Consider the following 24,489-nt stretch of genomic DNA (forward strand, 5'->3'; position numbering starts at 1 on the left):
ATAGCTTCTCTGAATTTCCTCAAAAGTGAAGCATAGTTAGTTCCTTTAACTGTCGTATCCTTTACTAGGAAATCTGTCTTCACTATTCCGCCTTAGTCCGAGAAGATTGTAAGCATGACATTGTCAGTAGAGATCTGCCCCATTGCCTTGTTTGGAGGTGGTGAACCGAACTGCATCCACTGCACTGACTTGACTTTTGTCTCTGGATCTTAATGATCAATCCAGATTTCATTCTATGAAATCAGTTTTTTTGAACAATACTCATCTTTTTGAACAACAATACTCATCTTTTTGTTTCACGAAAGGTGTCAGCAACCTGGGAATCCATCTAGCAAACACCTTATGTATATGCAAATGATCATGATTCAACAGACTCTGTACTAATTTATTAATCTATTGGCAAAATTACGCGTCGATCTTCCGCAATGACTACCCCAGCTTGATTGCCAGATGCCTTTTCAATGGTAGAAGAGGGATAACCAAGTTTGAAAGCTTTTTTTCACAGATTTCCAGCCACGTTTGAATTCACGATGCCAGCATTTACAAGGTCATGTAATTGAGCCTCATTACTATGTGTTTCTTTCGTTTCATCTCCTGTGGTGCGCGCCATTTTAAGTACAAAAACTGAATCACTGCGTAACACTCAACAGATACCATTTCACATCTTAATCAGTTCAAACATCTGTAAATCAAAAGCGAAAATTAGTTCAGAACTGCAATTTACCATATAACCAATAGAGATATAAATCATTGCGCATGCAAAAGAATTCATTATGGTTATTACTGATTGAACGTCTCTTCTAAACTAAAAATTACTTCAAGCTTAAGTTCAGATTAGAGTAAAAAATTCTTCGGTTCATATTACCAAAAATACATCATAGAATGCTCTTAGATCCTTGATAGATCCAAGTGTCTTTCGTTAAATAACTTCAAAAATCGTTAATATTAGGTTGTTGCAAAAATAATGTTTTTATATATGTAAAACGTCAAAAAACGACATTATTTTTAACCAACTAATAACACCTTCAGTTTGTTTAGTGAAGTTCGTTAATGTTTGTTAGTCTCGTGAGATTTCGGTGAAGCTTGAAATTGATGACGTAAGTACTGGCAATGTTTTGGATACCTATTCCGAAAACGTACCTGTTTATTATGGATATATTGTGTCTCATTCAGTAGGGAATCCAATTGATAATGTTGGCAATTGATTAAAAACAAACAAGGATCAATGTGTCGTCCGCAATCTTGTTGTTTTGTAATATTGATCGTAAAATGTTTGTAAAGGAATTAATTGTCAACCCATTATAATTGGAACTTCTTAACTATAAAGAATTGTTTTGGTTTTTTTAATCTGGAAATGCCTTTTTAAACATTTTTGTAGATAAATTAAGCACGTTTGGTGCCAACAAACAGACTCAGCTGCATCAATTTCACGAAGTCAATTAAAAAATAAATCTATAGAATTAAAGAATAACTGTTACCATGTGTATCTATCGTAGCATAAGGATAGAATTAGCGATGTGCTTACAGTATCGGAATCTGCGAAACAATAAAATATTTAAGCTTTGAATTTTTGAGATGAGGATTGATGATATTACTTGTATTGATCGGAATATTGTTCTCATCTTGAGTGTTTTTTGTGCAACGTTTTGGTCGGATTGCCCTTCTACTGTCTTCTGTTGATTGTTGTTTGGAAAAGAAAGGAAGAATATTACTGGCTCTGGAGAGATTTTCGTATTCTGTGCCAACCAAATCTTTCACACGTACGAAACCACCGCCAAAAAACAGACTAACTCCACCGGACTTTTAAAAGAGTAAAAAATGTTCGTTGACGAGAGGGTTAGTTAATTAGAGGTGTATATATATATATATATATATATATATATATATATATATATATATATATATATATATATATACATATAATAATTTCTATATTTAAAAAGAAATAAATATGCTGATCTCCCTCCACCTCTTAATATATATATATATATATATATATATATATATATATATATATATATATATATATATATATATATATATATATACTAGCATTTCAGCCCGGCGTTGCCCGGGTGTTTGGAGGTGTATGCTGAGCAAAAAAAAAAAAAAAGAGTAATTTATTTTTAATTTGACCCCTATTATGACCCCTTAACATTTATAGTTTCGGGCTCAAATCACTTTATTAAATTAGATCCAGGTTCAAGGAACCTATATCTAAAATTTCAAGTGTCTAGACCCAAAATTGTCGGAGGAGTTTGGTAGAGTTCTTAAAGGTCAAATCGTTGAAATTTGACCCCTTAACAGCCAAATTTCTGGCTGACACCCGTCACATCGATTTTCCCAAATCTCAGTACCCGGTATTTCAAATTTCGAGTCTATAGACTAAAAATTGACAGAGTTATTGCGTAGGGAAATGTACACAGACAGACAGACAGACAGACGGACAGACACGTTCACTTTTATATATATATATATATATATATATATATATATATATATATATATATATATATATATATATGTGTATGTATGAAACGAGGAGACGGAAATCAGCATATTTCTTTCCATTTACGTAACAAAAATCTCTCAAACGGACAACATCGAACATTGAAAAGGGGGGTCCTCAGTTTTGGATTAAAGTTCGCGACCGTGTTTTATTACAAGACCAAAGCAGATGTTTATTTTTATACCCTGTCATGACTGTTGAAAAATATATAAGCGAGACAAAACGTAACCTCGATAAGAGAATATATGAACACAAAAGTAAAAACTATTAAAACCCTAAACGCCATTTTTACCCTCATTATAACGCATGGCCACCAGTTTGACTTTGAGAATGCAACTATCTTAAAAACGATAACAAATCAGTACGTGGTTTAATTGAATGCGCTCTATTCTTCCATTTCTCCAATTTAATAAAACAAAATAAGAAGATTTCTTTTACATCTCTCCATATCTATTCAAAACAATCATTCAAGAAAATACTTAAGACAACGGTTAAAATCAATAATTTAAAAACAATTAAGTCTTGTATATAATGTATGTACGTATAAATAATTTCTATATTTAAAAAGAAATAAATATGCTGATCTCCCGCCACCTCTTAATATATATATATATATATATATATATATATATATATATATATATATATATATATATATATATATTGTTAAGTTACAATGCACAAGTGAGAGAATTTATATATATATATACATATATATATCCTAGTATGGATGAAAGGCGGAATGTTCTGTGTAGCTTAATCGCCATATATATTTTATAACTTACAGTATATATATAATATATATATATATATATATATACATATATATATACACACCTAATTAACTAAACTATATATATATATATATATATATATATATATATATATATGGGAAAATGTCCTTCTTAAATTAAATTTCACCTTTTATTTATACCAATCTTTACATTTATAAAGCTTGATGTAACTACAGAGCATATACACATAAATAACAAAAAGTCTATTTTCCAAATTTCCAAATGTTGTCCATCTTACCGTTTCTCAAGAATTAAACATTTTAATATGCTGAAAGCAACTTACCTTACCTTTGCTTTCATTTATTTGTTTTTGGACAATTTTTTCGAATCTGTGTATAGTAACCCCCCCCCATCAACCAAATATTAATTACTAACTCACATTTTTGTATACAGAAAACAACAACAACAAAAAACATTTAGCGTTTCAACATTTTTGCTACGTTCGGCTTCATCCACTGATTGTTGGTCGAGTCTAAACCATGAATGATTGACAGAAACTCTCGAGAATCCAGATCAAATTTTGCAAGAGTACCCTTTTTTTTCATTTTCGCCTTCTTTTTCACTTTTTGGAGTGGATTGCTGTACTAAGAATATAAGAAACATGCATTTTTCTCTTTTTATTAAATTTTACAGTGCACCAAATTGAGCCACTGCAACGCGTGGCAGGGTACAGCTAGTATATATATATATATATATATATATATATATATATATATATATACACTTTGGACAACGGTTAAAATCAATAATTTTAAAATTAAGTCTTATATTTATAGTATATATGCATGTATAACTTCTATATTTAAATAGAAATAAATATGCGGTAACCTCCACATTTTAATATATATATATATATATATATATATATATATATATATATATATATATATATATATATATACCCCTAATTAACTAAACTTCTTGTGAACGCACATTTTTTACTCTTGAAACAGCCTGCATTAAACGGCCAAAACGTCGTCAAGTTTTTAGGTTTCTCCACCTCTGCTTTTAATTTATATATATATATATATATATATATATATATATATATATATATATATATATATATATATATATATATATAACCGTTTAATTTATATATATATACATATAACCGTTTAATTTATATATATATATGTATATAACCGTTTTATCTGCTTAGTTACACATGTTTCGGTTACCGAACTGTATCAACGATCCAATAACTTCATCGGACTTTTGCATTACATACAACGGTAATAAAAAATATACATATATTGGCTCTGTAGTACTATTGAGTACTTTCTTCAGTTTTTTACTAATTACCATGTTTGCTATATATATATATATATATACATTATATATATATACATTATATATACATTATATATATATATATATATATATATATATATATATATATATACTAGCTGTACCCTGCCACGCGTTGCTGTGGCTCAAATTGGCGCAATGGAAAAAGTTCCAAAATGATAAAAAACATGTTTCTTATAGGTTTAATTTTCCATTTTGCATGGGTACACAGTTTTTGTTGTTCCATTTTCTTAGCTGATATAGAGATTTTCCGGTTTGGTGACTCTTGAATACGTTACATAAATTGTCCATGTGAAAAAACAGTCAGTGTGTAACTGTAAGGCCCACAATTGTAAAGATTGTTCCTTGTGCTTTGTTGATGGTTATTGCAAATTACAATAAAATTGGAAAGTTCAATTTCCTAAAGTGTAATGATGTATCCGGTGGAATCATAGGAATGCATGGAATGAAGATATATTCATCTGTGAAAGGTCCTGTTAAGATTGTTGTTTCTATGATATTGTTTGTTAATTTTTTTACTGCAAGCTATGTGCCATTGCAAATGTTGGATTGGTTTATATTTCACAACATGATAATTAGTACACCAAATTTCAGTTGCAATACATGCGGTGGCATCCCTGACAAATATAGCTGTTGGATAACTAACCACTTTATCTGCTTTCACAACAGTGTCGATGGATTTGTATTTGACTACCTCACTTGGAATTTTACATTGAATAATAGCGTTAAGTTCATGGGCATCTTTGTATTGACCTGCAAGAATAGCTCATTCACTCAGTCAAATGGAATTCTTATAATTTGAATATCTGCAAAAACCTTTTAAACTAACTATTCTTTTGATGAAATAAAATTACAGAAATTACAGAAGTTAAAAGTCAAAGAATTTTGCCCTTAACTTTGATCAGCTGGCACTTTTTCGTACCCAGTTTCCCACAAGTGATGCAAAAGTTTTTGTGCGGATCGAACAGTCGGCAACGGGACATGTGTATTTTGAGTTAAGTTTAATGTCTTCACATGGAACAAAAAAGTAGAGTATTTGAGGCAAGCATTTATTTCATCTGCTGGTGTTGATTGAAGAATAACAGGTAACATTTGTCTGAAATCTCCTGCAAGCAATATTACTGCATTCCCAAATGGTCTGACATTGCCACGCAAATCTTGCAAGGATCGACCAAAAGCCTCAAGTGATTTTTTGCGTACCATTGTGCATTCACCCTAAACAATAAGTTTGCATTTCTGTAATATTTTTCCCCATATTGAATGTTTTGGAGATGTCGAACACGAGATTTTTGAAAAATTGAATGTTTTAAAGTAGAATAAATAATTCTTCTACTTGGCAGCAAGATCGCAGGTATTCCTCATGCAGCAAGGGCTAATGCTATGTCATTTTGTTACCAAGTGGCTGCCAAAATCAATTTAATTAGAAAGGTTTTACCAGTTACTTCTGGTGCTGTTCAAGGTAGCAATAATTTCCAAATAACTTCTATTCTCACAGTCAGTAAATTAGGTGACTAAAATAGGATTTATCTATGTTTTGACAATGCCTTATTCACTGTAATTAATTTAGGAGACTAAAATAGGATGAGGGATTAGAGATGGACAGATAGAGAGGAAGATATATAGATAGAAAAGAGAAAGTGAGAGGAAAATAGAGAAAGAGAAGGAGATAGAGAGATAAAGGGATTGATAGATAAACAGAGAGAGGGGAGAGTTAGAAACAGAGAGGGATGAGACAGAGGAAAGGAGAGAGATAGAGGGAGTTAGAGCGAGAAAGGGGCTCAAAGAGAGATGGAGAGGGTGATATAGAGAGAAAGATAGATTGAGAGAGGGAAAGGGAGAGATGGATAGAGAGAGATATTAAGAGAGGAAGAGAGAGGAGGAGAGAAACAGAAGGTGAACTACACTTCACCGTTTGTTTCCTCGTTCAGTAGAGAAGAAATCTTTCGGGACTGAGGCAATTTTAATGTTTTGTTATTATCCAGAGTACCCCTTTTTTTTGGGGGGGGGTGCAGATTTTCATCACATTAGAAACCGACCGGGATATCTGTACTTTCACTTAACAAATTAATAAAAGAAAAACATATTGTAAAATTTGAATTTAACATGAAAATACTATTTTAAAAAATAGCACTATAACATAAGTTCATAAGTGCCACTTTAGGTACTCCTTGGGCGTTGAGTTCCATGGCGACCAGCATAATTATTTAATGGTCGCTCCCTTAGCCACCCCTAGTCAAGGCTAATGCATGCGCACGTAACATTTTTTTATTTACTGACGTTGGCTTAGTAACTAAACGAGTTATCGATAATTTCGTAACCCTTAAACGCATGCCGGAAGATTTAAATTGGTTCATTATTGTTGTAATGAAAAAAAAGTTTCATTCAACACAAAACCAAAAAACACATATTAATGATAAATGATTTATTATTTTATTCATTGAAATTTACTAATTTTTAAATAAAAAAGTAAAAAAAAAGTTAATAAAAAATAGTTGCTTATGTGCGCATAAAAAACTTTTTTTTTTTTTTTAGATTAGGTCCACCTTGGAATCACCCCCAACCTCCAAATCTTAAGAACAGCTTCCGGAATAAACACCACTTTTGGAGGGGGGGGGGCTATTTGCAAAATTTAACTGATATTTGTTGTCAGCATACCCACCCGAAAATACTATTAAAAAAAGGAGGGGTTCAGTGCCCGTGGCAGAGAAGTAGATTTATTTATCAATAAAAGCTGCGGAGAAGTAAATTTATTCATCAATAAAAGTCGTCATTTAAAAAAGAAAATTGTGGAGGTGGACCTAAATGTAAATATTTGCCCAAAAAATTATCCCGAAGTTTATTTCAAAAACGTTTTGTTTTCGCACTATTCAACAATTTGTTCATCCGCGCATGTAAATTAAAAAAAAAATTGTAAAATGAGAAGTTATCAGTAAATGATTTAGCTTTTTTTAATTAATTAATTTTTTTTTTTACATTAGGTCCACCTCCACAAATATAAAGAACGGCTTTCAGAATAAACACCCTCAACCTCTCCATGTTAACAACGGATTTCGGAATAAACACCATTTGGGGGGGTATTAAAAAAAGTCGATAAAAGTCGTCATTTAAAAAGAAATTTTAAATCAAATGTTTGTAAAAGTGAGAAATTATTAATAAATGTTTAGTAACATTTTTCGGTGCTAATGCAGAGAGTGATCCGCGCTATTTTTTAAATCGCGTGTGTTTTTTTTAAATTCCAACCAATCTTATATCGAAACACAAAAAAAAAAAAACTCAAAAAGCAAGCGACAAACCTTTTTTTTTTTGGCCTTATATAATAAAGAACAAATGTGTAAATTAAAAAATTTGGAAGATAAAGAAATGGATTATGTTTTTTTTTACTTACTAAACAGAAAATGAAATCTTTCGTCAATTCGTGGGTGTGAAATGAATCGAACCGGAAGTTCAGTTTCATCAACAGAACAGATTCGCACCACGGTTAAAAAATATATTTATTTTATTTAATATTTTAATAATTCGCGAGGTAAATTTATTTTAATAACATAAAAACATGCCTCGACTATAAAGATGGGTTGTCTGAAAATTTCAAATAAATTGGTAACGTAGAAATATGGTTTTATTCGTTTGGAACGAATCAAATTTACATTTATATATATATAGATATATAGCTGAGTCAACGTAATCATAGCGACAGGGCGAACAACGCAGCCGCACAACGAATGAAAACATCGCAAGGAGGACAAAGTATAAGAGACAACCTATATATATATATATATATATATATATATATATATATATATATATATATATATATATTATCTTTTCATATCACATTATGAGAACATTTTGTTCTGTCCGCCATGGCTGAATGTCTTAAGTAATTCGCAATTGTATTTTTAGTATCGCCCGCACTGGAGATTGAACCTTCAACCACCAGAAGAAGGTAACTTAGAACTGAACTTATATTTAGCATTTTATCTGTTACGCCACGAGTCCTTGAAGAAGCTCGGAAGTTATATCGACCGACACATCATGCGAATAACACTTAAGAAGAGTCTGAATAATCCAAATAATCCAAATTATCAAACGCGATTTCAAAGATTCAGAAACAATTCGTATTTATCATGTGCATTAATTTTCATATAAACATGAAAAATATTAATTACTACTTATATATAGATATCGTAGATCAGTAATAAGGAGGAAACAGTAGCTTAGTGGTTAACAAAACTGACCGTGAACTTTGCGTGGCAAGTTCGAATCTATTTCGTCCCACAGAAACCCTTTCACGTAAGAAAGTTTGCAACGTTTGATTTGTCACTCCCATAATTACCCGATGTATTTCTAGAAATAATTCTAACTAGAAAGATATTGGGGAAACGAATACCAACATACGGAATTATTGAATGTTGCCCAATAACATGACAACAGAAGCAACATGTGAGGTACAGGTATCACATCACTGATGTTGCTTCAGGGTAGAAGAGAGATGACAGAAAAGAATTGTTATCACACGTGGCAGCATGGTCCCGAACAATTTTTGTCCACGCAACTCGACACTAATTTGAACAATCCCATTAATTTAAATCTGAACACCATTGACGATTCGACATGATACGATCCCGAACAACTCAGTCAATTCGACGATTCGACACAACGCCGCAAGATCCCGAACAACCCTGTCGATTTGAACTCTAACATCTAGGTAGGCCCGACACGACACAATCCCGAATAAGCACATCAATTCGAAGGATCCTGAACAACTCCGTCGATTCGAACCTGATCACCTTCGACAATTCGACACGACACGATCCTTCGCCGATTCGAACCCGTACACGTCTGACAATTCGACATGACATGATCCCGAACAATTCCAAACAACTCTATCAATTCGAACCCGAATACCTCGATATGACGCGATCTCAAATAACTCCATCGATTCAAGCTTGAACATCTCCATCGATTCAACACGGACAAAATGACTCAATACGACACGTTACCAGAACAACCGTCGCAGTTCCTCTCCGAATGACTCTGGTATCGGCTTTTTTATAGCCCTTGGACGAACACATATTCGCCGTAGGCCCGACTACAATTCTTGAGCATACCATTCTTGAGAGCTATTGCGCTTTAACAAAAAAATGTCGAAATACAAAATAAAGTAATTTCTGTATGTAAAAAATGTATGGGTAATTTTCTGATGCAGTTTTTATTTTTACTTTCGATTTACTATTTTTTAAATAACGTTTTTTGCACATAATCAAATCCAAGCCTAAATCAGACTGAAACATCAGAAACAGCTGCATCAAAATAATTACTCCTACGAAACTAGAAGTTATTAGTCGCATATCTGCTTAAGTTCGAATACTCAACGTTTTCGACCGCTATTTAAGATACAAATGATAACCTGAACAATTTGATCACTCGTCTATGTATCGCTACATCACATACCTCCCAAAAGTTGGTATTAGAAAAAGTGGTTATGGAGGGCCTTAAACAATGAACAAGGAGTAATAGTTTAACATAGTGCGAATAGCTACATACAAATTCTTTATTTTGTGTGTAACGCTTATATTCGAAGGACTGTCGTTTAATTGTGACGAACTTCCATTTCTTGTAATAAATAATTTTACCACGAATTCATTTTTTTGTTTCGGTTTCGATTATAGCTGATGATGCCATCTATTTATTCATAAATAATTTTATCAAGAATTGTTAATAAGTTTTGGTTTCGATTTCGATTATAGCTGAAGGAACTGAAGATATATATATATATATATATAGTAGAAATGGTAATTAATAAAAACCTGAAGAAAGTGCTCAATACTGTTGTAGAGCAAATATGCGTTTTATTTTTTATTACCGTATCTTTCTGTTAAGTTGCATTATTGTTTCAGCTACCCGACCGTTTTTTTTACCGTCTGTAGCATCCTCAGACTTTTCTGTAAAAGTCTGAGGATGCTACAGACGGTAAAAAAAAAACGGTCGGGTAGCTGAAACAATAATGCAACTTAACAGAAAGATACGGTAATAAAAAATAAAACGTATATATATATATATATATATATATATATATATATATATATATATATATATGTGTGTGTGATTTCATAAGTTTTAGTTTCGGTTTCGATTAAACCTGATACACCAAAGCTATATGCTTATATTTTTTTATATTTGAAATCGCAACTTTATAACATATAAGAATCGATAGAACATTAAATCTATAATAATATATACGAAATCTGCAAGAATTAAACTATCATTTGTAAGCGTACTTTACGACCGGGATATACCAGACGTCCCTGCTTGCTTAAATAAATACTTTTGCAGTTTTAACAAAAGATCTACAATAATATCAGAACACCTCCATTTACGCTGAACATCTGCTGAATGCCAACATCAATATATTACATTTGAATGTGTTCCCTGTATAGTATATATAAACACATATACCTAACTTTATAACTGATGGCGATCTTCTGTCACACGAGACAATGGTTTTCTGCATCTCATGCACTGCAGCATCTGCTGCAGTGCATGAGATGAGAAAGTTAAATACATATTTACATGTCTTCAGATATACTTCAGTTGGAGATATTCCGGCGGGTGGCGTGTTGCATGTCTTACTGGAGGTAACATAGGCGTCTTGCCTATTTGGCGGTCGTTCCGAACTCTCCCAGTATTAGTGTTTGATATCGTTATATATCTCACTCACCCGCCTATGTTAATTAGTGGGCGTCTCCACCCCCCAAGATTTGAAGTCGTATAGATTTCAATATATTTTCCTCTTGGGGTTCATTATAATTGGTTCTGTAAACCTTCTTTTCCTTCCCGATCTTCTCGGTTTAGACATGATTTGTGGTGGTTCGATACCAAACACTTGGTATAGTATATCAATTGAACCTTCCTTTTCATCAGGTTTGTCATGTTCGTTGTCTTTTATATGACGTTTTCTCAATTGATTTTGATGTCTTTTGTGTATCCCTTATGAACCTTTTATCATGTAGACCAAGTCGCCGATACGTTTATCTACCGTACAAAACTCCCAATATGAAATATTATTTTTCATACATTTAAAATATACACGATCACCAGGTTTAAACCTTTTACGTGATGTGTGCGTAGCTTTGATATTAATTTATCAAATGGTGATTTTATTTTTCTAGCAGACATTAATTCTGCTGGCGATAATGTCGACGGTGTATTCGGGTTCTTAGTTATCCTGTATATTTGCAGGAATTGTTGTAATGCTTTATCCGTCGGGGTCCCTATTGATTTTCTAAGTGCACGCTTTATCGTGTCTACGAACCTTTCCGCTAATCCATTTGATCAAGGGTGGAACGGTGGTGTAGTTATATGTTTTACCTGAAAAGTGTAACAAAAGTCCTTGAAATCACTTGATGTAAATTGTGTTCCGTTATCTGTGACTATAATGCCTGGCACACCAAAACGTTTAAATATTTCATGCAGAAAACTTATTGTGTTATTTGTCGTCGGGTTCTTAAAAGCTTTACTTCAGGCCATCTAGAAAACTATCTACTACGATAAGGTAGTTTTGTCATTCGTCGGTCCAGCAAAGTCTATATGAATGCGAGACCATGGATGGTCAGTTTTTTTCCAAGGTTTATGGACTATCGGTGGTGCCTTTGCGGCTAACGCACAACATTTACACCTGTTTACTGTTAGTGCAATATCCACATCCATGTTACGCCAGTAAACGTAACTCCGCATAAGTGCCTCCATCCTATTTATACCCGGGTGTCCTTTATGAAAATCACGTAAGATATTTTTCTGCAAGATTTTCGGGATAACAACTCTTTCACTATATAACAAAATATCATTGCATACGGAAAATATGCTTTGCGTTCTTTTCATCATTTTCACTTATTTTTTTCTTTGTCTGTGATGACATCGTCATTTTCAGCCTCCCTTTTTATATCGGTTAACGTGACTGGTAATTCTTTTATTATATTCGCCACCATGTTTTTTCCTCATAATTGGAACGTATAGCTGCAATTACTGACTCTTCAAGGGTTTCCTCCATTTTCGGTATAAGCCTTGACAGTCCATCCGCATGACCTATTTTTTTCGAATCCAGCAAGATCGTACCCCAACGGAGTAGGCGATTTGCCCTATATACTGGCAAGCCCTTTTTTGAGCCGAAGATTGTTACTAGTGGCTTGTGATCTGTTTCCAGTATAAAGTGTCTCCCGTACAGGTAACGGTGGAATTTCGTCACCGCAAAAATAATGCTTAATCCCTCTTTTTCTATTTGAGAGTAAGCCTTTACTGCCGGAAGTAGTGTCATTGAGGCGTGAGCTATAGGTTTCTTCGATCCATCTGGCAGGATATGCTGTATACATGCTTCTATACCATACGATCTCGCGTCGCTCGCAACACTTATTTCTAATATTGGGTCGTAATAGGTTAAAAATAGATCGGACGTCAGCGTCTTTTTAATTTTCTCAAATGCGTCTTGACATTCTTTTGTCCATATCCATGGCGTTTCTTTCTTTTATAACTCGTTAAGTGGAGCTCTTAGGTCGTGCATTCCTTTGATAAATACTTGGTAGTAGTTTGCGAGACCTAAGAAACTCTGTAGAGTCGTCACGTTATGTGGTGCCGGCATGTTTTTAATTGCTGTCGATCTTTCCGGGTCTGGACGTCGACCGTCTTTATTTATTATTTGCCCTAAATATTTGATTTCGTCTAAACAAAATTCGCATTTGTTTTCTTTCACCTTGAATCCGTATTCGTTTATTCTTGTGAATATTTCTTTTAGATGCTCTTGATGTTCACTTAAGTCTGCACAGACTCGAATTTGTTCCGACTTTTTTTTACGTACACCGTAGGGGCTGCCCAGATGCTAGTTTCGATTTTCGATAAGATGTCTGTTTTTTCGAGTCTATGTAGCTCGTTATTTATTTTGTCTAAACCAGCGAACGGTACGTCCCGTCATTTCTGAAACACCGGTGTCGCATCCTTTTTTAGCTCGAACGAAGCCTTAATTTTATTGCATCTTCCCAGTCCAGTAGTAAATATTTCTGGGAATTTATTTTTTAAAATCGTTTTTAATATTTTCTGATGTTGGGGTGCAACTGGTTATTTTTTCTACAAAAAGCGTTCATTGGTTTATCCCAAAGATTGAATTTTTCAATCCAGTCAATTTCCCAGTAAGTTCTCGCTTTCTTTAATTACGAAGATTTTCAATTTCTTCGTCGTGCCGTTTAAATCAATGGGCAGGATGACCTCTCCTTCGAATTTTATTTCGTCTCCTGTCACTGTTCGTGCACCTTTACTTGACATTTGAAGAGTCGGTTTACCGAGCTTTTTCCAAGTGTTGGCGTTTATTAACGACAAATCCGATCCGGAGTCAAGCTGAAATTTCACTTGTTTGTCGAAAATATTTACTGATACATATTTTCATAAATTATTTTTTCCTTTGTCGTTGGTTCTCATTTGGTGTACTCAATTTTTTGTTCTGCAGCAAACACTCTTATGTCTAACTTTATCGCAATTGTAGCACCTGATATTTTTGTAAGGACAATCCTTTTCCAAATGTTTTTCATCACATCTTCTGCAATTATTACCTGATACTGTCTTTTTATAATTCCTTTGATTATTATCGTAATTTCGTTTTCTGTAGTTATTATATTTTGAGTATTTTTTTGAATTTTGCCTAGTCTCAAAATTTCTTTGTCCTGAGATTCTTAAAGGTTTTTTAATCTTCCCAATGTACGCCACTCCTGCTTCTTCTATATCCCTGGAATCTTTTTTTAGTGATACTGGTCTTTGGCAATCTTCTGCTAATTTCTGCAATGTCAGGCCTTGTTCTGTCTCTAATTTTGAGAGAACGCGTCTTCGGATCTCTGAATTTTTGTCGATACTAGACCCTGTGCAAAGATTAAGCATTTGAAATCGTCCACCGTGAGTTCCGATAATTTTAATTTGTCGCCGTTTTTGTTTACTACTGACGCGTATGTCAGGTAGTCCTGCTCATCAGTTTTCTTAAGATTCATACATGACCATCTCTTGTGGAAAAGAGACATGTTCGATCCGAATAACTCCTTAAGAAGCTTTATGGTCTCAGCGAAGTCTAACTGATTCGTTCTCCTTGGCAATATGTAATCTACAAATTTGCAATGTTTACTGGTACCCAGCTTTCGAAGTAATAAACTTACTTTCTTTCCATTTTGGCCAGTTTTCGCAGTCTGTTTGGAAAATATCTTCATGCCTCTTGAAGTATGCATCAAAAGTTTTATCCTCTTCCGGTAGACATGTGAACACATCTATGCTGTTAACAATTGTTGTGTTGGAGAAGGTTGTATTACTTTCTTGTATGGAATTAGCTGTTAATCTTTCTAATAGTTCCCTCTGTTCAAGTTGCATCTGCGCGAAGCTTACTTACTGCCTTTCTAGGCATTTTATGAGTCGTTCATTTAGTCTTTCGTCTCTTTCTGCGTATAGCGTTTGCTATTCTTTTTGTAAGATCTGCTGATTCTGCATGAACTGTGTCGTTATTTTAGCAAAATCCATCCATCTTGTTTTTTTTTCAAAGATTAGAAAAATCAGTCTATTTTACTAATTCACTTTTTACAATAACTACGAACAACCGTTTTTAGGTTCGCATTTTTGTGTGTCAACCGAATTCTATCGATATATTATTTTTTGCGTTGACCCTTTCTTTTTCCCTTTTTCTATTGAGGGATAAAAAAATGTATTTTATTTTTTTATCTTAATCCGTTAAGTTTTGATTATGTACAAGAAAAAATCCTTTCTTGTTACAGCTGAAAAAAAATCACTTTTCTCCTTCAAGACAATTTGCATGAATTAGTTCACGGTGTACTAGTGAAAATGCCATTTTTTCTTTGACTTTCGTAGTCACTTTGAAATGGTTATTGGTATTTTGCTTTCAAGTATCGAGTGTTTGAATAACTCGTTCGTCAATTTCGTAGTTACTTTCGTTTGTTTTTCTTTTGTTTCGTTTTTTTTTTCGACCGTGATAACTTTCCGCGTAAATTATTTTTCGAATACTGTGGCTGTGTCTAACAGTAAATTCTCGAGTAAATCTTTTTCAAAATCCCGGATGTCACTGTTATGTTCAACAGTAGATTTTTTTCTTCGATTACGTTCTTTTTTTCTTTTCACTCTTTCTCGAGTAAGTTTTTCTCGTACACCACTGTTGAGTTTAGTAGTGGATTTTCCTGCGTAAGTCTTTTTTCGAATTCTCGACGCCACTGTTGTGTTTGATAGTGGATTTTATCATGCGTAAGTCTTTTTTTTTAATTCTCGACGCCGCTGTTGTGTTTTAATAGTGAATTTTATCCCGCGTAAGTCTTTTTTCGAATTCCCGTCGCCACTGTTCTGTCTGCACAAATAATTAACAAGAACACAGAAAGTAAAGGTATACAATAATATATTAGGAAGAAAAGTTATTACATATTTACATGTCTTCATATATACTTCAGTTGGAGATATTACGGCGGGTGGCGTGTTGCATGTCTTACTGGAGGTAACATAGGCGTCTTGCCTATTTGGCGGTCGTTCCGAACTCTCCCGGTATTGGTGATTGATACCTTTATATATCTCACCCGCCTATGTTAATTAGTGGGCGTCTCCACAACAGTATCTATGCTGATGACCACGCTGTATAACAGACATGACAGGAAAACAAATGAATACATATCTAGGGAAATGACAGAAACACTGGAGGATGACCTCCAATCTGTAGTGGAATGGGGACAAAAATGCATGGTCACATTCAATGAGGTTAAGAATAAACTCGTTTCCTTCAATAATTACAAGAAACCTTCTCTACCACTAATAGCAATGGACAAAGATTCATTAACTGAAAGTAGTTCTTTTAAACTCCTAGGCCTAACGTTTACAGGAAACATGAGTTGGAACAATTACATTGAGAGTATTGCCAGGACCACTGCGAGGAAGGTAGGCTCTCTCTACCGTGCTAGAAAGCTACTAATGCCCGAAAGTATCATGTACCTCTATAAGGCCACCATTCACCCATGCATGGAGTATTGTTGTCATATTTGAGCTGGAGCATCTGCTACTAGTCTCCTGCTCCTAGACAAGGTCCAAAAAAGAGTCGCTAACCTGATAGGCCCTGAACTGTCATCTAAGCTTCAGCCTCTGTCCCATCGACGAAATGTTGCATACCTCTGCGTGTTCTACAAGTATGTTAATGGTGAATGATCTGACGAACTGCAAGCACTTGTGTCCCCACGACGTAAATACCCTCGACAAACCGGACAAGCAGCTAAATCCCACCCCATCACAGTAGATATCCCTAGATATAAGAGAGTTTTCTACTCCAGTAGTTTCTTCCTCAGAACCGCTAGACTTTGGAATTCCCTTCCGGGTCCCTGCTTCCCCAACTTTATTCACATGAAGAAGTTCAAGTGTATCGTGAACTGACATCTTGCTGCCCAGCTCTTAACATAGTACCCCGGAAGCTTATGTCCCTGACAGTGGCCCCCTACATCAAAGTGGTAATGTGCCTTGTTTGGGTTGAACATGTAATAAACATATTTATTTTAAAACAAATTAATTACTAAAACAGATTAGTTCTCTCACAATAATTGATAGATACGCAATTTCCTCTTAATGGGTATCTATCTCTAATCCTATGCTTATTTATTTAGAAAAGAGAAACACTTTAAAGTAAGATACTCAATATTTTCACCCATGTGGGGGCGCAGAAATACCTGGTGAAGAGACCAGGTGCAGGGTTACATCTTCTGGTGTGATGCACTCGTAGATTTGGTCAGGTTATCCATCTAAGAGAAGAAGAATTCTGATATTAAAACTAGGGGAGAGAGGACTCCTCAGTCATGGTCGACAACCTTCCTAGAGCTTGTGACTCGAACGAATTCTCGGTTTTCAAATCTAAATTGCTTAAGGAGGAGATAGGCTCTGCCTATCACCGGCTTTCACACTCATATTTTGTCTATTAGCCAGGCGAAGAGGTAAAATACCAGGGACTCACCAGAGCCACTATGTGCTTAACCTTGTTTCCCGACTAGAACATAAATGCCGTTCCCTTATTCCATATTTTCAATTCCTCTCTTTCTCTCAAAAACTGATCAAATTAATAGTGCTTAGAGCGGCTGCTCTATCATCAGTTGTATCATATCGCGATAGTTGCAGTGCCATGTCGTACATGAAAAGGGACCATGCTGCTATCTCTGGTGGGCTTTCACGAGGCCATAAATTTACCCTCCCCAGCTATTGTACAAAGACAGCATGCATTCCGCCGGTTTGTACGTCATAAGTCAAATACAAATAGGCAAAAATTTGTAGATGCTAGAAATCATAAAAGAAAGAAATAGTGACAGCTAAAGAAGCTGAAATATTTAGGAAAGGAACGCGTGATTTCTGAAAAATCTGTGCTAGCATAGTGAATAATGGGAAACCAGTAATTCCTCCACTATTCAGCAACCAGAAGGTCACATGTACTCCAACAAATAACTCCCTCCTAGATTTCTCTATGCGGACGGAAGCCACAACTGATGATCTAAAAATCCCCCTTCTCATGTCCTTGGTATCATAAAAAAACAGGCGCCTTACGCAAGTAATCACTTGTGGTTTTGTCTGATTGTCGAGAATTTGTTTCGTGCGACCACAGTTTTCGCTGCTTAGATCACTGTTGGAGTGTTTGGATTAGGTATAATTCTGTACACGTGTAAGAACTGTTGGAAGGCTTCATCCGTCGGTGTATGTAACGCTTTGAATCGGTCACGTGAGTGACCGACCCATATAACACTATGTGTATACTTACTTGGAAGTATTTGTTATAGAGCGAATACATACATGGAACTGGGTGTGGCTTTTCCCCGGGGGGGGGGGGGTTCAGTCCTTGATGATGACTTCTTTCTGTTGGATTCTGACTGGAAAAGGGCAGATCTCGTCGATGCTTTTACAGATCAAACAACACACAACACCGATTGTATATATATATATATATATATATATATATATATATATATATATATATATATATATATATATGTATATATATATGTATATATATATATATAAGAGAATTTTAACTATTTTATTTTACAAAAATACTACAATATAATACAATAAAATGACTTCATAAAAATTAAACTTAAAAAAAAATTAACTAACCTTAATTAACTTATTGTATTGAGGAAGAGGGGGTTGCCCCTTCCCTTTTCGAAGAGACAAACTTGTGCGTCCTTACCCCATGCTGGTCGCCAAAAGTAGAGAATGGGTAATGGCGAATTGCATTATCTCTTCCCTTATATCATTTCACGAGTGACCAAATCACCTTTCGGTTATGAAGGAAGTGACAACGCGGTGGCACATGCAACACATAGTGCCACATCCCTCTCTATCCACTATGAAATTTATGAGTATTCATAAATTTTAGAACTCTCTAAATTTCCGTTGGTGGTACAACAGTCAGTCGCCTGCGATCAATGATCCAGTACTCCTTCTTCCCATAAGGAACTCATCAAAGCAATTCCTTTTCTGCTGCTATGGACGGCTGGTACTCACTTCCTATAGCAGAGAGGGTAATCATCCTCGCCACCGAGGCATCAAAAACAGATAGAAAGAATTTCAACTACCGCCTAAGTTAACATACCTCACCACAACAAGTCTGTTATGAGTTCGTTCACTGGATTTACGTCTCGTTATTACCGACGTTCGTTTGTCATTTATTATCATAGCATTACCGCTGGGATTACGCCCCTTTTTGGGCCACTAGATCTATTTTGCTTCAATTTATTTTGTAACAGACAAAAAAAAAACCCAAACAAACAAAAAAACAAAAAACAACAACATCTATTGCAGCTTGGATTACGCTCCTTCAGCAACCAGCTTGGTTTGAGTTTATTTAATTAGGCTGGAGTTATCTGACTTCATCCCGAATTAGATGATCACGCCAACTCACACAAATTTAAAAAACAAGAAACACTCACAGAGCGACCAACATAAAACACCATACACGAATTATTTCAGAATTGTTAAATTTTTATTTATTTATGATTTGTAATTTATATATCCTTAATTTCTAAGTGTAACTAACTTATTGCATTGGAGAAGAGTGGGTTGCTTCCTCCCTTTTCAGAGAGATAAAATTGTGCGTTCTTACCCATGCTGGTTGCCGTAAAACGGGAATGAGTAATGGCGAATTGCATTGTTGTCTCTTCCCTTGTATCCTTCCGCGAGTGACACAATCACTTCCCAGCTATGGGGGTAGTGACAACGCGGTGGCACATGCCATACATAGTGCCACATGTATGTTGACCCTTCTTCAGTACGCTTTTAAGTGGATTCAGGGATCGTTCTACTAGCCCATTCTGATAGGGTGATATTGGAGAGTGGTGATGCGTTTGGTCTGGAATGTATCATAAAAGCTTTTGAACTCTGCAGATGTGAACTTGGTCTCATTATTTTTCACGATGGAGTCTACTATACCGAAACGTGCAAATAGTTCATGAAAAAAAAAATTGTGGGTCTTTTGCACCTTAATACCTCAGGCGAGTACGATTAAGTAATGGTGGTCATCGAGAGGATCTGCAGAGTCGATGTAGATTCTCGACCACAACTTGTCAGTTTTTCGGCCGAATGTGATCGGTGGTACTTTTGCAGCTAGGGAACAAACTCTGCAAGAGTCGATGTTTTTGTCCATGTGAGACTAGTAGACGTAGCTTCTCATTAAGATTTTCATTCGATTTTTTCAGGGTGTCCCGTGTAAAAACCCTATACAATTCTTTTCTGGTTTTCAGTATATATAGTAGTATATAAAGAGACCGGAACACTTTCGGAACATTACTATTTTTGAATTTGATGTCGAAGATAAAGTCTTCCTTTTCTGCTTCTTTTTAATTTCAGGTAAGGATACTGGAAGCTCTCTAATTGTGTTGTCTACCGTCGTTTTTATTTCACAATCGGCTCCCTTTGCTTTGATATCAGTTTTGATATGCCATCAGCATTGTTATTTTGTTTTGATGACAGGTACTTCAATTTAAAATTTAATTTGGTAAAATTGTACCTCATCGCAGCAATTTCTTGGCAGTATGCGCCGATCATTTCATCTTGTATTTTTATTGGTCACATTTTTGTTTGAACTTTCGTTTCCATATCAGATCTCAAACTGTGATTTGCTATTTAAAAATGGCCGATTCACAGACGCTGATAAGGGCGGTAACTCCGTTTGAAAATACTCAATAGACGAAATGCCATTGCGTTAAACGGGCCGTCACTAATTTCTGGTGATTAAATCGGTTGCTGCATTGATTGATGCTTTTTTTTTGTAGACATGAAAAATCAACACAACGAAAAGAAAGAAAAGGGCAAGAACATAAAAAGAAAGACGAAAATCTTGTTAAAAACGTCTTCATCATTGGTTTGAAGTAGAACTGAATAATTGTTTTTTGCTTGAAAGAAATAATGTCGGTCTGCCATGCATCAGTTAGAAATAAACGCATCTGAAGAGCTTTCGTTCTTTTTAAAAAAGTATCAAATAGATCTTAATTTATTCGCTTTTGAATAGAGCATACTTTTCGTGTGACGTCACTTATTGAGCAGTTAACTATTTTAACGTATACAATATTGAAGGTAGGCGAGATCTTCATTTTTTTTCTATTTGCAAAACCGAATCCGTCACACTGCGTAGTTTATTGACAATAATTAAAGACACCATCAAAAGTCTGCAACCTAGGTATCACTACCCTCTACCTCCCAAAAGATAAAAGTAATCCCTGGGAGCATGGTATAATGATCACAGAACACATACTAAACGACCCTAAATAAGGTGAAGATATTAATCATGATAAACGAGCATTTACTACACTGAACGCTCCACACTGAAGGAGGTAATGTCTAGGATGAACATTTTATGATAACAGAGCAGACAGTACACCCATCTTAGAAGAGGAGACAAGGTTTGTGGGGATGGAATCAGAACACAAAAAAAAAACAGATCATCGCAGCGAGAGACATCATCAAGAAGACCAATACAGAAAATAAAAAAGAAACGAGACAAGGTTTGTGGGGATGGTATCCTAACCATAGATTGGATATTATACTATCCTTCACCCCCCCCCAAAAAAAAAACAAGAACAAAAAAGACAGTAACCGGGAGGAATGTACAATGACGAACAAATTTATGACACTAGCTTCAATAGAGAAGACAATATCTGGGAAGGTAGTAGCATGGACACAAACAGATACAACAACACTCTGAAAATGAAGAGGTAATAACTGAATAATATCACGAGAATAAAAACATATTCTGCTGTTGTATTGTGGGCTTGTATATAACGAGTGTAGAGGGTTAGGATAACAATCTCGGCCTAAAGAAAACAACACAACAGCCTCAATCACTGCCTCGATACGGGTCCGGAACTGGGAGCATGTCTTTTCCACGTGCCGGTGGTGGCGATCAGGCTGGCTTTGTTTTTTGGTGTTGTGGGATGTCATGCTGGTGATGTTCTTAACAGATGATAAAGTAGTCCGTGGGTTCAGGTCGGGGGAGAGGAGGGCAGTAAGAGGAAGAGTACAAAGTCGTAGCACTCCTTCTGAAGCCAAGCCTGGGTTTCTTTGGACTTGTGGACGGACGCCGAATCCTGCTACCACACCCAGGATCAGCAAGTGGCCACCTGATTGCATCAGAGGATCACCACACTCTTCAGCATATTCAGGTACACTTTGGTGTTGACTTTCTAGCTGACTTTGTAGATGTGAGGTGGCATGATGTGGCCTTCACTTGAAACTACACTAATGACCATAATCATAATAAAAACTTTTGTTTTCATCACTCTGGGCACATCCGTGTTATTCGTATCAATCCAGCGATGCGTTTTGATGGTGCTGGCAATGGTCCTGTTGTCATAACTTGGATCTGTAGAGAATATGAGTTGTACAGCGGCAGGTTTCCGATCTCGGTCATTGAATATTGTGTCACTTTCAGAGATGATAGAAGACTTCTGACGCTATCAGGATGTGCACACAACTGGCCATGTAGATGGTCTACAAAAAAAATAGTAAAAAAAAGAAATCTGTTTTTATCAAATGGAAATAAAATCATGCCGTCTTTTTTAGAGTGACTATTTTTTCGTTTCACCTTGTATATACGTACGTTCATGCACGTCTAGTCTATATAAATATATGTGTGTATGAAATCGATGCCCACATATTGTCTAGTGATTATAAATGTTCATTGTGTGTGTGTGTGTGTGTGTGCGTGCGCGCGCATGTGTGTGCTTACAGATATTCCAACATAGTTCACATAACATGGGCAAGGGAACAGTCATTAGTTTGGGACAGATTCAATCAATATGTCATATAAGCACACAATGGCTGTTTGATTACAGACTACCACTCTTAGGTCGTGGCCCCCTTCGTCTCTAAGGCATTGTAAGAAAACATTTCACTGTGAAGCAGTAACTTGTTTTAGTTTTTACTTGTTTATTCTCATTTTCACACTTGGATGTTTCCCTTAGGGATTTACAACGCTTTCTCTTTCTTTAGTCCTTACATCATCTCTTATTTAGCCAGCCGAATGCTTCAACGACTGACAACGTCAACCTCCTGTCGGGGACGACTCCGATGTTCTCTCTCTGACTTGTATCTCAAATCTCTATATGAAACCTACTCTTTCTTTGTTACCAGGTCAATTCCATTGTTTATATAAAATTGAATTCCTAAATCTATTTTATTACATTAATATCTCTGTAATATTTTATTTATAAACATTTCTAATCTGAGTTAAAATTCTTCCATTAGATTTTTAACATAAATATTTTAGATAAACATTCCTTTCTTTCAAAACATTCTCTCGACATATCTTTTTCTACATAGCAGTTAACAAATCAATAATAATAATCGTTCAGACCTTTGGCATTGCTTGCCACAACATACCACAAATACTCCGCTGTGATCATAGCTCGGATTGCCCTGCATAACACTGTACCAATGTATCTAAAGTAGGTATTACACAATAATATATTAGTCTGAAATAGTCAACTGAATTGAGCATTCAAGTCTCGCACAACAGTACAATTACTTGAAATAGTTTCGGCTTCAAACAAACAGATACTAAATCGCCATTGGTAATAGATAAAAAAAACTCTACGAGTGTACTGACTTTAGAGTGCAGAGTTAAAATCTAATTAAATATATTATATTTCCATAGATGCGATTAAGGCAGGGAGGGAAGGTCAGTAGCGCTAGATATATCTAAGGCTTTTGACAGAGTATGGCACGATGGTTTTCTCATGAAAATAAAATCCTATGGTATTGCTGGACGAATGCTTAGCATAATTAAACCCTTCTTAAATGAGAGAAGAATCCAGGTTGACCTCGATGGGCATACGTCCAAAAAATTTGATATAAATGCGGGTGTACGTCATGGATCGATCCTTGGACCTTTATTATTTATGATATTCATAAATGACTTACCTGATAAAATTTTATCTGAGATGGGTATATTTGTAGGCGACTCACTGCTCTATAGCAGGCACACGGAGAAAACTAGTGAGCACATATCTAAGGTAATGGCAGAAACACTAGAGAAAGACCTTCAGTCAGTAGGGGAATAAGATTAAAAATTGATGGTAACGTTCAACGCTGCCAAGACAAAGCTCGTTTCCTTTAATAATAATTACATGAAATGTTACCAACAACCAATAGCTATGGCAAGAGATATTTTACATGAAAATACTTCGTTCAAGCTCCTTGGCTTAACGTTCACAGGAAACATGAGTTGGAATAGGTACATCGAGATCATTGCCAAGGCTGCTGCGAAGAAAGTGGGCTTTCTCTACCGTGCTAGAAGATTACTTACACATGAAAGTATCCAATAAATAAAAGTGAATCTTT

Source organism: Euprymna scolopes, chromosome 5 (assembly GCF_053919585.1).
Source record: "Euprymna scolopes isolate OS-2025 chromosome 5, ASM5391958v1, whole genome shotgun sequence".
NCBI lineage: Eukaryota > Metazoa > Mollusca > Cephalopoda > Sepiida > Sepiolidae > Euprymna > Euprymna scolopes.